Source organism: Sminthopsis crassicaudata, chromosome 4, assembly GCF_048593235.1.
Source record: "Sminthopsis crassicaudata isolate SCR6 chromosome 4, ASM4859323v1, whole genome shotgun sequence".
Classification (NCBI taxonomy): domain Eukaryota; kingdom Metazoa; phylum Chordata; class Mammalia; order Dasyuromorphia; family Dasyuridae; genus Sminthopsis; species Sminthopsis crassicaudata.
Window position 1 is genome coordinate 82,022,754 of NC_133620.1, and position 13,799 is coordinate 82,036,552.

The following is a 13,799-nucleotide window of genomic DNA, read 5'->3' on the forward strand; positions in this document are numbered from 1 at the left end:
TAAACTGGTGAACACCACTTGGTTTTCACAGCCCTCCCTTTTTAGGATCCCTCCCCCACCTTAAAGATCCTCCCCTTATTTTACCCCTTTTCCTCGAAATTACTATATTCCCTTCCCCTTAGCTTACTCCTTCCCTTTCACTTTTCAATGAAGTGGAAGAAGTTTCAACATAAATCGAATATGTCTATTGATACACGCTATGTTCATCTCCCTCCTTTCTTTCTCTCAGATATAATAGGTTACCTTTGCCTCTTCATGAGATATAGTACCACCACTTTACACTTTTTTATGATATAATCTCCTTTCCACCTCTAGTTTCTAAGACAAATTGTACATATGTTCTTTACATATTTTTTTGACAGAAGTATAGTTCTCAAGATTTCTTTTTACCTTTTTAGAAATCTCTTGAGTTCTGTATTTGAAGATCAAACCTTTTATGTAGGTCTGGTTTTTTCATCAAAAATAGATGGAATTCATTTATTTCGTTAAATGTCCATCTTCTTCCCTGGAAAACGATGCTCATTCTTGCTGGGTAAGTTATTCTTGGCTGCATACCAAGTTCCTTAGCCTTTCGGAATATCATGTTCCAGGCCCTTCGTTCTTTTAATGTAGACGCTGCTAGATCCTGTGTTATCCTTATTGTGGATCCTCCATATCTGAATTGTTTTTTTCTAGCAGCTTCCAATATCTTTTCCTTTGTCTGATGGTTCTTGAACTTGGCCACTATATTTCTTGGCATTTTGATTTTAGGGTCCCTTTCAGTAGGTGATCGATGAATTTTCTCGATGTCTATTTTACCCTCTGTTTCCAAAACGTCTGGGCAGTTCTCTTTGATAATTTCCTCGAAAATGGTGTCCAAGCTCTTTTTTTCCTCCCATTTTTCAGGGAGTCCTATTATTCTCAAATTGTCTCTCCTGGATCTGTTTTCCAGGTCTGTTGTCTTTCTGGTAAGGTACTTGACAGTCTTTTCAATTGTTTCATTTCTCTGGTTTTGCTTGACTCCCTCTTGGTTTCTCCTTGAGTCATTCATTTCTACTTGTTCCAGTCTAATTTTCAATGATGTATTTTCTTCACTCACCTTTTTTATATCTCTTTGTAATTGTCCAATTGAGTTTTTATCTTCTATGGAATTTTTTTCCATTTTATCCATTTTATTTTTTAGAGAGCTGATTTCTTTTTCCAGCTCACTAATCCTGTTTTCCTTGGAGTTGTTTACCTTTTCCAGCTCACTAATCCTGTTTTCCTTGGAGTTGTTTACCTTTTCCAACTCACTAATCTTGTTTCTCATGATTGATTTCTTTATCCACTCTGTCTTTGAATGCATGGGATGACTTCTCCAGGCTCTCTTGCCAAGCTTCCCTTTCCTTTTCCCATTTCTCTTCCAGCTCTCTTGTGAGAGCCTTTTTGATTTCCTCTATGAGGTTCTTTTGTATTGAGGAGCAGCTTATATCCCTCCCAGGGGATACATCTGGGGACAGTCTGTTCCTAGTCTCCTCAGCATTTGAAGTCTGCTCCCTCTCCACACAGAAGCTGTCAATGGTTAGAGCCCTTTTGAATTTTTTGTTCATTTTGTCAGAGTAGGAATCAAAGAAAACAAACTGACAAGAGAAACAATTGGTCTGTTTTGTGGGGGATGGGGCTGGATGGTATTAATAGGCTTCCTCTACAGACTGGGGGTAGGGCAGCAGAGAGCCACTAACAGAACAGCAATGACTGTACTGAGTCTGCGCTCTGAGGCTCCGAGAACGCACCGAGTCAGTCCAGGTGGGGGTTAGGGGTGGCCGGGCTCTGAGAGACGCTGGCTTTCTGGGGTTTTAATCTTCACCTCCGGTGTTTACACCCTCTCCACCGCTCCTGGCTTGCTGCCAAGACGGAGCATCCACACTGGGGCAAAAGCCCTTTCACAGAAACGGCAGAGATCACACCCCTCCCCCTCCGGTCTGAGCTGTGTGAGCTGCCTGTCTTGCTCTGGCTGTCTGCCCTCAGTCTGCGCCCAGTCTGATTGACCCTCCCCCGAGCAAACACAGACCTTTTCTGGCGACTTTCAAGGATGTCTTCTCTTGGTGATCATCTGTGGATTTCTTTCTGGGTCAAGCATTAAGTCAGAGGCTTGTCATGAAGTAAGTTCTGAGAGAAAACGAGGAGCTCAAGCAGCTGTCTGCCTCCACGCCGCCATCTTGGCCGGAAGTCAGATCTTCTTTTTGTTGAAGATATTATGGGTTTATTTTGTATCCTGCTAAATAACTTTGCTAAATGTGTGGATTATTTCTAATAGCTTTTTAGTAGAATCTCTGGGGTTCTCTAAGCATATCATCGCATCATCAGCAAAGAGTCATAATTTGGTTTCCTCATTATCTACTCTAATTCCTTTAATCTCTTTCTCAATTCTCATTGCCAAAGCTAGCATTTCTAATATAATATTAAATAGTAATGGTGATAGTGGGCAACCTTGTTTCACTCCTGATCTTAATGGGAATGGTTCCAGTTTATCCCCATTACATATGATGCTTACTGATGGTTTTAAATAGATGCTACTGATTATTTTAAGGAAAAGTCCATTTAGTCCTATACTCTCAAGCGTTTTTAGTAGGAGTGGATGTTGGATTTTATCAAATGCTTTTTCTGCATCTATTGAGATGATCATATGGTTATTGTTAATTTGGTTATTAATATGGGCAATTACACTAATAGTTTTCCTAATATTGAATCAGCCCTGCATTATTGGTATAAATCCTACTTGATCATGGTGTATTATCCTGGGGATGATTTTCTGAAGTCTTTTTGCTAATATCTTATTTAAGATTTTAGCATCAATATTCATTAGGGAGATTGGTCTATAATTTTCTTTCTCTGTTTTAAATCTACCTGGTTTAGGTATCAGTACCATGTCTGAGTCATAAAAGGAATCTGGTAGGACTCCTCCATTCCCTATTTTTTTCAAATAGTTTATATAGAATTGGGGCTAATTGTTCTTTAAATGTTTGGTAGAATTCACATGTAAATCCATCTGTCCCTGGGGATTTTTTCTTAGGGAGTTGGTTAATATTTCTTTTTCTGAAATAGGAGTATTTAAGCAATTTACTTCCTTCTCTGTTAATTTGGGAAGCCTATATTTTTGGAGGTAGTGATTCATTTCACTTAGGTTATCAAATTTATCAGCATAACGTTGGGCAAAGTAATTCCTTATTATTGCTCTAATTTCTTCTTCATTGGTGGAAAGTTTTCCCTTTTCATTTTTAAGACTAATAATTTGATTTTCCTCTTTCCTTTTTCTAATCAGATTAACCTAAGGTTTATCTATTTTATATTTTTTTTTTCATAAAACCAACTCTTAGTTTTATGAAGGAAGTTATTTGTAAACTAATAGATATCATATGAATGCAAACCATTATCAGCTTTTATTTATTTAAAATTTTTAAATGTTTAGAGAATTAGTAAGTCCTCTTTCAGCCTTGTTTCTCTTACTTAAAACATTCACAATTTTGCTTTTATTTAAAAGTTCTCATTCTTTAGGCTTTTCTCTCATGATCATTCTAGTTCTCTTGTTTTTGTTTTCTTCTATATTTCTCTTTAAACAGTGTCAAGCCCCCAAAAGGAAAAGCCATAGCAAAAATAGAACAAAACTTAGGGGATATTTCTAATTGTATCATTCATGACATAGATATTACAACTTGGCAATAGATCTAAAAGAAATCTCAATGAAGGTAAAAGGAACACAGAATACCTATTGAAAGAAACAGTCATTGCTTAAGAACAATTATGTGCCTTCTGTCCTTAGTTGTAATAATACAATTAAGTATCAAAATTCTATCCCTCTCTTCCCATCAATAACACAACATATGGAAATAAAAACAATTTCACAAAATCTTTTCCCCTCTAGTTACTTTATTGATTTCCATATTTGTCCCTCCTCTTAATAGTTAAACTCACTTTCCTTTCTGCCATTCTTTTTTTCTTAGTATTCCCAAGAGACAATGATCTTTTGGAGAAAAAAATAAAATATCTAAGGATTATTTTGCTTTGTTGATCAACATTTAGGAGCATAGAATAACTCACATTGTTAGCTGGACCACTTGTCCTTATATGCTTTTCTTTTGTCAAACAAACAAAAGATAAATGAACTACTGCTGCTTTGCTTGTGGAAACCAGGAAATAATAAAATACATGTGATCATCAGAAGCTTTAATAAAAACTCTCTTTCATAGAACACTCTAAGCTTTCAAAGCATTTATATATAACTCATTTGAGTTGCACAACAACTTAAGACAGATATTGTAGATGTCATTGAATTCATTTTACATATGACAAAACTGAGGTTCTGAAAAGTTAAATTACTGGCTCAGGATCATAGGATTTTATTCCAGAAACAAGATTCAATCCAAATTGTTCTCTAAGACATATCAATCTAATAAGATCTGGTCCTTTCCTGCAAAGCTAGAAGTATGGAGCCGGAAGGACTGATAAATCCATTTTTTTAAGCCACAGAGTATTAATGAAATATGGCCACCTCTGGAGTGCATTCTTATTTAGTTTACTCATGATTGCCACACTCAGAGGCACATAGGCTCTTGTTAACCTTGATTGGTGCATTTGTGAAGACTTTTATCTCCTTTTGTTTTCTTGAATATAAACCAAGATTAATGCTCATGCTCAGGGGATATTCAGTTAAGATCTCCATCCTGCGAGTGTTCTCCAGGTTGATTTCACATATGTTATAGTATGTCATAGATCAGGAAAAAAGGGACCTAAGCTGGTTGTATCTTATACTGATTCATTTTTTTTTTCTATTTAATTTTACTTTAATTTGACCCTAATAAAACATTCACTGTCTTGCTTCAATGCCTCATTGTAGTATGGAGGTGACTTTGAGGTTGTCAGTAGAGTTTAAACACTGATAAGCTCTACCATGATGGAAAGGCTTTAAATGTGGCCTTGGCAACAGACCAAACATGTTTTCCGAGGACCAACCTAACTAAATATGTAGAGGCACATTACCATCAGGGAGATTAATAGGCAATGCATTTGAGCGGGGGGTACTACATGCAACAAAGAAACCAGGATTATAAATGCCCTTCAGTTCTCTATGACTTAATTCCTTTTCTTCAGTGATTGTGACATAGGAGCAAGAAGAGATCTTAAGATCATCCATAAACTTTAATTACTACTAATATTTTATATATGAGATTTTTTTCCAATGACCAATAAATGGACATATATTTGGAGGAGTCAAAACATATAAAAAAGATGTTCTTGCTAAAAAAAAATGAGACTAGAAGAAATAAGGCAATTGTAGCTAAAGAAGAAGATGTTTCAAAGCTACTCCTTAGAGAAGCCAAGAAAAAAAAAATCAAAGAATGGGTTTTATTTCCCACAGATAGACAAAAACTAAAAATAATTCATGGGATATTAGGTAACAATATATTGCAAAAATAATGAAAAAGTATTTGCTAAAATAATTATAAAATAATTATAGATGATTATGAAGATAATGATAAAGATGATGGTGATTGATGATGATTTCTATCACTTATACTCTAAATTTTCAAATTACTTAGACATATCTCATTTTATCCTTATAGTAATTCTGATTTGTGGGAGCTGTGCTTTACCTTATTTTACAGATAAGGAAAATGACTTCCTGAAGTGATAAGCCAGTCAGTGCCTGAGTCTGAATTTGAACTCCAGCCTTCCAATGCTCTATCCACTGTTCCACCTAAAGGCCTCAAGGAAGATAACATATGGGAAAAAATAGAAAATATTTTGCTAAAATCATTATGGTAAGCTTTTCTTGAATAAAGACTCAAAAAGATTTCAGACTTGGAAATGGGGTATAAAGGAGACAGAAGTAGTACTTAAAAGAAAACAAAGAGAGGAAAAGCACATTTATTGTGTCAAATACATATAGAGAAGATGCATTCAAGAGGCAACACAATGGTGTTGGAGTTGATATATCTTATTTGGAGGAAGGGAAAATAATAAAAATGGGGGAAATTCTTATCTTTTAAAAACACAAAAAAGATGACAAAGAATATTAATAGCTATCAATATGTATTTCTACACTTTTGTGTATATAATATTTTTATAAAAGTTATCTATATATAAGTAAAGAGACTGTCAATGAAGACTATTTATAGGGAAAAAGTAGACTATTATAATTGTTGTTTATTAATGAATTGCATCTTTACAATGTCAAAATTAACTGAATTGATGCAGAAAATATGAAATTCTATTGCTCTATTTTTTGTTGATTATGAAAAGCATTTATTTGATAAAATATATATATTTTTTCCTTTACATGCTTTTGTCCAACAAAATGTTTCCTGTCATAAACTGATTCAATATTTTTAAGAAGGTGGAATAATATGATTTGGTTAAATGGCATTCTATTGTTTGTTCATTTTTTCAGCTTATTTCTTGACTTTTAACTTGATAGTAAAGTTGGGATCTGCTCTTGGAGATGGAGGCAGAATTGTCCCAAGCTTCAGGTTTTTAATGCTTTCAAAGCTAGTTCTGAGGATCTGTATATTTTTAGTTTTTTTCAAGGTAGTGTGATCTCAAGAAAGGTGTGTTCATTGCTCTCTTGGTCTCTCTTCTACTCTGGAACTATGACTAGGGTCCCAATTTCTCTGTAGCTATGAGTTCTGATGTGCTGATGCTCTTTCTCAGGCCGGGACTATAACCCAAAATCATATATGAGCAATGTAAGAGTTCTGCTCCCCAGTGCTAGCAAAGGGTCTTCTGTAATCTCCTTTTGACCAATTGTCCAGTCCCTTTCCTGTCTGTAGGCTGAGAGCTCTAAAAGTCACTGACTTTAATTCAGTTGCTTCTAACTTTGTGTTGGAATTCACTTAGATAATACTCCATTTCTATCCTGGCTAAACAAACTTGGCCCACTGACCTTCTGTGTTGTCTTGGACTGATAAAATTTTTTTGTTGGTCCTGCCACTCCAGAATTCTTTTTGAGGCATTATTTTAAATTTGTTTAGAAGAAAATTTGGGAGAACTGAGTTGAATACCTGCATTTACTTTTCTATCTTGGGCCCACCTCCTAAATGACATTATGATAAAACTCCACAAAAAGGACAAAATAGGGAGGTATAATGCTTGGCAAGGTTATTTATCCCTGGGATGTAGAAGATCCAATGCAGAAACTAGATCAAAGAGGGATTCTCATTGAATAGGGAGATCATTCAATTGACTTTGATTGTCGATGATATTGCATAGATTGTACCATATCCTGATATTTAGCTGAACATATTGGGAGATTCCTGCAATTAATCAAAGAAGATTGACTTATGTATCCACTTAAGAAAGTCCAAGTGGATGAAAAATTATTTATCAACCAGATTGCTTCATTTACTGAGTTGGATTTACACTTCATCAAGAAGAAAAGATATAACTGGATTTAATTTAGGAAATTGTATAACTCTTTTGCCAGTCCTAAGCTTCTCATAAAAACAAAGGCCAGTTACTAAACACCATCCAGGAAGTATCAGAAGGAGTTTTCACTACAGGGAACAACTTTTTCCCCTTGCTTTGGCTGCTTAACTGCTCATAGGATTTGGATTGATTGGAAGTCAACAATTAATTTCATCCACTCTGATGAGATAGAGGACCATCCTACTATACCATGTTTCAGTCCAATAGCACTGTCATCTAATTTTATGACCTATAGGAATTGTAGGTTTTGCCATTTTCCCCAAAGCAACAACAAAGCCTATATTTTTGGAGGAAGTCATCCATTTCACTTAAGTTGTCAAATTTATTGGCATAAAGTTGGGCAAAGTAACTCCTTATTATTTCTCTAATTTCCTCTTCATTGGTGGAAAGATCCCCCTTTTCATTTGTAAGACTAACAATTTGATTTTCCTCTTTCTTTTTTCTGATCAGATTTACCAAAGGTTTATCTATTTTATTGACTTTTTCATAAAACCAACTCTTGGTTTTATTTATTAATTCAATAGTTTTTTACTTTCAATATTATTGATTTAATTTTTGGTTGGGGGTTTTTAATTTGGTCTTTTTCTAGCCTTTTAAGTTGCAAGCCCAATTCGTTAATCTTCTCTTTCTCTATTTTCTTCAAATAAGCCTCTAAAGATATACAATTTCCCCTTATTACTGCTTTAGCTGCATCCCACAGATTTTGGTATGATGTCTCATCATTGTCATTATCTTGGGTGAAATTATTAATTGTTTCTATAATTTGCTCTTTCACCCAGTCATTCTTTAAGATGAGATTATTCAGTTTCCAATTACTTTTTGGTCTATTTATCCCTAACTTTTTACTGAATATAGCTTTTATTGCATTGTGGTCTGAGAAGAAGGCATTTATTATTTCTGCCTTCCTACATTTAATTTTGAGATCTTTATGTGCTAATATATGGTCAATTTTTGTATAGGATCCATGAACTGCTGAGAAGAAAGTATATTCCTTTCTATTGCCATTCAGTTTTCTCCAAAGGTCTATCATACCTAGTTTTTCTAATGTTCTATTTACTTTTTAAATTTCTTTCTTGTTTGTTTTGTGATTTGATTTGTCTAAATCTTTTTTTTTTATTTTTTATTATATATTTTTTTATAATATTATCCCTTGTATTCCTTTTTCCAAATTATCCCCCCTTCCCTCTACTCCCTTCCCCCTATGACAGGCTATCCCATACATTTTACTTGTGTTACAATATAACCTAGATACAATACATGTGTGTAAATACCATTTTCTTGTTGTACAATAAGCATTAGATTCCGAAGGTACATGTAACCTGGATAGATAGACAGTAGTGCTAACAATTTACATTCACTTCCCAGTGTTTCTTCTCTGGGTGTAGCTACCTCTGTCCATCATTGATCAACTGGAAGTGAGTTGGATCTTCTTTATGTTGAAGATTTCCCCTTCCATCAGAATACATCCTCATACAGCATTGTTGTTGAAGTGTACAGTGATCTTCTGGTTCTGCTCATTTCACTCAGCAACAGTTGATGTAAGTCTCTCCAAGCCTCTCTGTATTCCTCCTGCTGGTCATTTCTTACAGAGCAATAATATTCCATAACCTTCATATACCATAATTTACCCAACCATTCTCCAACTGATGGACATCCATTCATCTTCCAGTTTCTAGCTACAACAAAAAGAGCTGCCACAAACATTTTGGCACATATATGTCTCTTTCCACTCTTTAGTATTTCTTTGGGATATAAGCCCAGTAGTAGCACTGCTGGGTCAAAGGGTATGCACAGTTTGATAACTTTTTGGGCATAGTTCCAAATTGCTCTCCAGAATGGCTGGATTCTTTCACAACTCCACCAGCAATGTATCAGTGTCCTAGTTTTCCCACATCCCCTCCAACATTCATCATTATTTGTTCCTGTCATCTTAGCCAATCTGACAGGTGTATAGTGGTATCTCAGAGTTGTCTTAATTTGCATTTCTCTAATCAGTAGTGATTTGGAACACTCTTTCATGTGAGTGGATATAGTTTCAATTTCTTCATCTGAGAATTGTCTGTTCATATCCTTTGACCATTTATCAATTGGAGAATGGTTTGGTTTCTTATAAATTAGGGTCAGTTCTCTATATATTTTGGAAATGAGACCTTTGTCAGAACCTTTGCTTTTAAAAATATTTTCCCAATTTGTTAGTTCCCTTCTAATCTTGTTTGCATTAGTAATATTTGTACAGAAACTTTTTAGTTTGATGTAATCGAAATCTTCTATTTTGGGATCAATAATGATCTCTAGTTCTCCTCTGGTCATAAATTCCTTCCTCCTCCACAAGTCTGAGAGGTAGATTATCCTCTGTTCCTCTAATCTATTTATGATCTCATTCTTTATGCCTAAATCATGGACCCATTTTGATCTTATCTTGGTGTATGGTGTTAAGTGTGGATCCATATCTAATTTCTGCCATATTAGTTTCCAGTTTTCCCAACAGTTTTTTCCAAATAATGAATTTTTATCCCTAATGTTGGTATCTTTGGGTTTGTCAAAGATTAGATTGCTATAGATGTACCCTTTTTTGTCCTTTGTATCTAATCTGTTCCACTGATCTACCAGTCTATTTCTTAGCCAATACCAAATTGTTTTGGTGACTGCTGCTATATAATATAGCTTTAGATCAGGTACACTTAGACCACCTTCCTCTGAGTTTTTTTTTCATTAGATCCCTTGCAATTCTCGACCTTTTATTCTTCCATATGAATTTTGTTGTTATTTTTTCTAGGTCATTAAAATAGTTTCTTGGGAGTCTGATTGGTATAGCACTAAATAAATAGATTAGTTTGGGGAGTATTGTCATCTTTATTATATTCGCTCGGCCTATCCAAGAGCACTGAATGTCTTTCCAATTATTTAAATCTGACTTTATTTTTGTGGCAAGTGTTTTGTAATTTTTCTCATATAATTCCTGGCTTTTCTTTGGTAGATGGATTTCCAAATACTTTATACTCTCAACATTTGTTTGGAATGGAATTTCTCTTTGTATTTCTTGCTGTTGCATTTTGTTAGTGATATATAAAAATGCTGAGGATTTGTGTGGATTTATTTTGTATGCTGCCACTTTGCTGAAATTTTGAATTATTTCTAGTAGCTTTTTAGCAGAGTCTTTGGGGTTCTCTAAGTATACCATCATGTCATCTGCAAAAAGTGATAGTTTGATTTCCTCATTTCCTACTCTAATTCCTTGAATCTCTTTCTCAGTTCTTATTGCCGAGGCTAGCGTTTCTAGTACTATATTGAATAGTAATGGTGATAGTGGGCAACCTTGTTTCACTCCTGATCTTACTGGGAAAGGATGTAGTTTATTTCTATTGCATATTATGCTTACTGACGGTCTTAAATATATGCTCCTGATTATTCTAAGGAATAGTCCATTTATTCCTGTACTCTCAAGAGTTATTAGTAGGAATGGATGTTGGATTTTGTCAAATGCTTTCTCTGCATCTATTGAGATGATCATATGGTTCTTATTAATTTGATTATCAATATGTTCAATTATATTAATAGTTTTCCTAATATTAAACCAGCCCTGCATTCCTGGAATAAATCCTACTTGATCATAGTGTATTATCCTGGAGATGATTTTCTGAAGTCTTTTTGCTAATATCTTATTTAAGATTTTAGCATCAATATTCATTAAGGAGATTGGTCTATAATTTTCTTTCTCAGTTTTTGATCTACCTGGTTTAGGTATCAGTACCATGTCTGTGTCATAAAAGGAGTTTGGTAGGACTCCTTCATCCCCTATTTTTTCAAATAATTTATATAACATTGGGGCTAATTGCTCTTTAAATGTTTGGTAGAATTCACATGTGAATCCATCTGGCCCTGGGGATTTTTCCCTGGGGAGTTGATTAATAGCTTGTTCTATTTCTTTTTCTGAAATGGGACTATTTAAGCAATTTATCTCCTCCTCTGTTAATCTAGGGAGCCTATATTTTTGGAGGAAGTCATCCATTTCACTTAAGTTATCAAATTTATTGGCATAAAGTTGGGCAAAGTAACTCCTTATTATTTCTCTAATTTCCTCTTCATTGGTGGAAAGATCCCCCTTTTCATTTGTAAGACTATCAATTTGATTTTCCTCTTTCTTTTTTTTGATCAAATTTACCAAAGGTTTATCTATTTTATTGGCTTTTTCATAAAACCAACTCTTGGTTTTATTAATTAATTCAATAGTTTTTTTTTTTACTTTCAATATTATTGATTTCTCCTTTTAATTTTTGTATTTCAAGTTTAATTTTTGGTTGGGGGTTTATAATTTGGTCTTTTTCTAGCCTTTTAAGTTGTAAGCCCAATTCGTTAATCTTCTCTTTCTCTATTTTCTTCAAATAAGCCTCTAAAGATATAAAATTTCCCCTTATTACTGCTTTAGCTGCATCCCAAAGATTTTGATATGATGTCTTATCATTGTCATTATCTTGGGTGAAATTGTTAATTGTTTCTATAATTTGCTCTTTCACCCAGTCATTCTTTAAGATGAGATTATTCAGTTTCCAATTACTTTTTGGTCTATTTACCCCTAACTTTTTACTGAATGTAGCTTTTATTGCATTGTGATCTGAGAAGAAGGCATTTATTATTTCTGCATTCCTACATTTAATTTTGAGATCTTTATGTCCTAATATATGGTCAATTTTTGTATAGGATCCATGAACTGCTGAGAAGAAAGTATATTCCTTTCTATTGCCATTCAGTTTTCTCCAAAGGTCTATCATACCTAGTTTTTCTAATGTTCTATTTACTTTTTTAATTTCTTTATTGTTTGTTTTGTGGTTTGATTTGTCTAAATCTGAGAGTGCAAGGTTGAGATCTCCCACTATTATAGTTTTACTGTCTATTTCTTCTTGCAACTCTCTTAACTTTTCCTTTAGAAAGTTAGATGCTATACCACTTGGTGCATATATGTTTAGTATCGATATGGCTTCATTATTTATGCTACCTTTCAGCAGGATATAGTTTCCTTCCTTATCTCTTTTAATTAGATCAACTTCTGCTTTTGCTTGATCTGAGATAAGGATAGCTACCCCTGCTTTTTTGGCTTTACCTGAAGCATAATAGATTCTACTCCAACCTTTTACCTTTACTCTATATGTATCTCCCTGCTTTAAGTGTGTTTCCTGTAAACAACATATTGTAGGGTTCTGATTTTTGATCCAGTCTGTTATCTGTCTCCGTTTGATGGGAGCATTCATCCTATTCACATTTACAGTTAAAATTACTAATTCTGTATTTCCTGCCATCATATTATCCCCAGATTATGCTTTTTCACTTGACCCCCCGAACCCCTTCCCTAATATCTAATTTATAGAGCCCCCTTGTGACGCGCAGCCGTCCCTTTTTTTTTTTTTTTTAGTATCCCTCCCCCCTCCCTCCACGTCCCTTCCCTTATTCTCCTTTTCCTTTTCCCTTTTCCTCTCCCCCCTTTTAATGAGGGGAGAGAGAATTCTCTGAAAAACAAATATGACAATTATTTACTCTTTGAGCCTCTTCTGATGAGAGTAAGATTTACACAATGATTATCCCCCTCTCTAAATTCCCTCAGATATGGTGTATTTTCTATGCCTCTTCCTGTGATGTAGTTTCCCTCTTTTTATCACTCCCTCCCCTTTTTCTGATACTACCCCCTTCCCTTTACTACACCCCCTCCTTTTTTTTTTCTTTTATTTCAGTAAAATCAAATTATCCATGTGTACTTTCTATATACCCACAACAGAGATATAGTTCTCAAGGGTTCTGTGTACCTTTTTCTGTTTCTCTTCAGTCTTGTGGATGTAGATCAAATTTTTTGTTTAAGTCTGGTTTTTGTCTTAGAAACATATGGAATTCCTCTATTTCATTGAATGACCATCTTCTTCCATGGAAAAAGATGCTAAACTTAGCTGGGTAGTTTATTCTTGGTTGCAATCCTTGATCTTTTGCCTTTCAGAATATCAGGTTCCAGGCCCTTCTATCTTTTAATGTGGAGGCAGCCAGATCTTGTGTGACCCTTATTGTGGGACCTTGGTATTTAAATTGTTTTTTTCTAGCTGCTTGCAGGATTTTCTCCTTTGTGTGGTAATTCTGCAGCTTAGCCACTATATTCCGTGGTGTTCTTTTTTTAGGGTCTATTTCAGAAGGAGTTCGATGAATTCTTTCAACATCTACTTTCTTCTCTGTTTCTATTATCTCTGGACAGTTCTCTTTGATAATTTCCTGTAAAATAGAATCTAGGCTCTTTTTTTGGTCATAGTTTTCGGGAAGTCCAATGATCCGCAGATTATCTCTCCTAGATCTATTTTCCAGGTCTATAGATTTTCCCAGTAAGT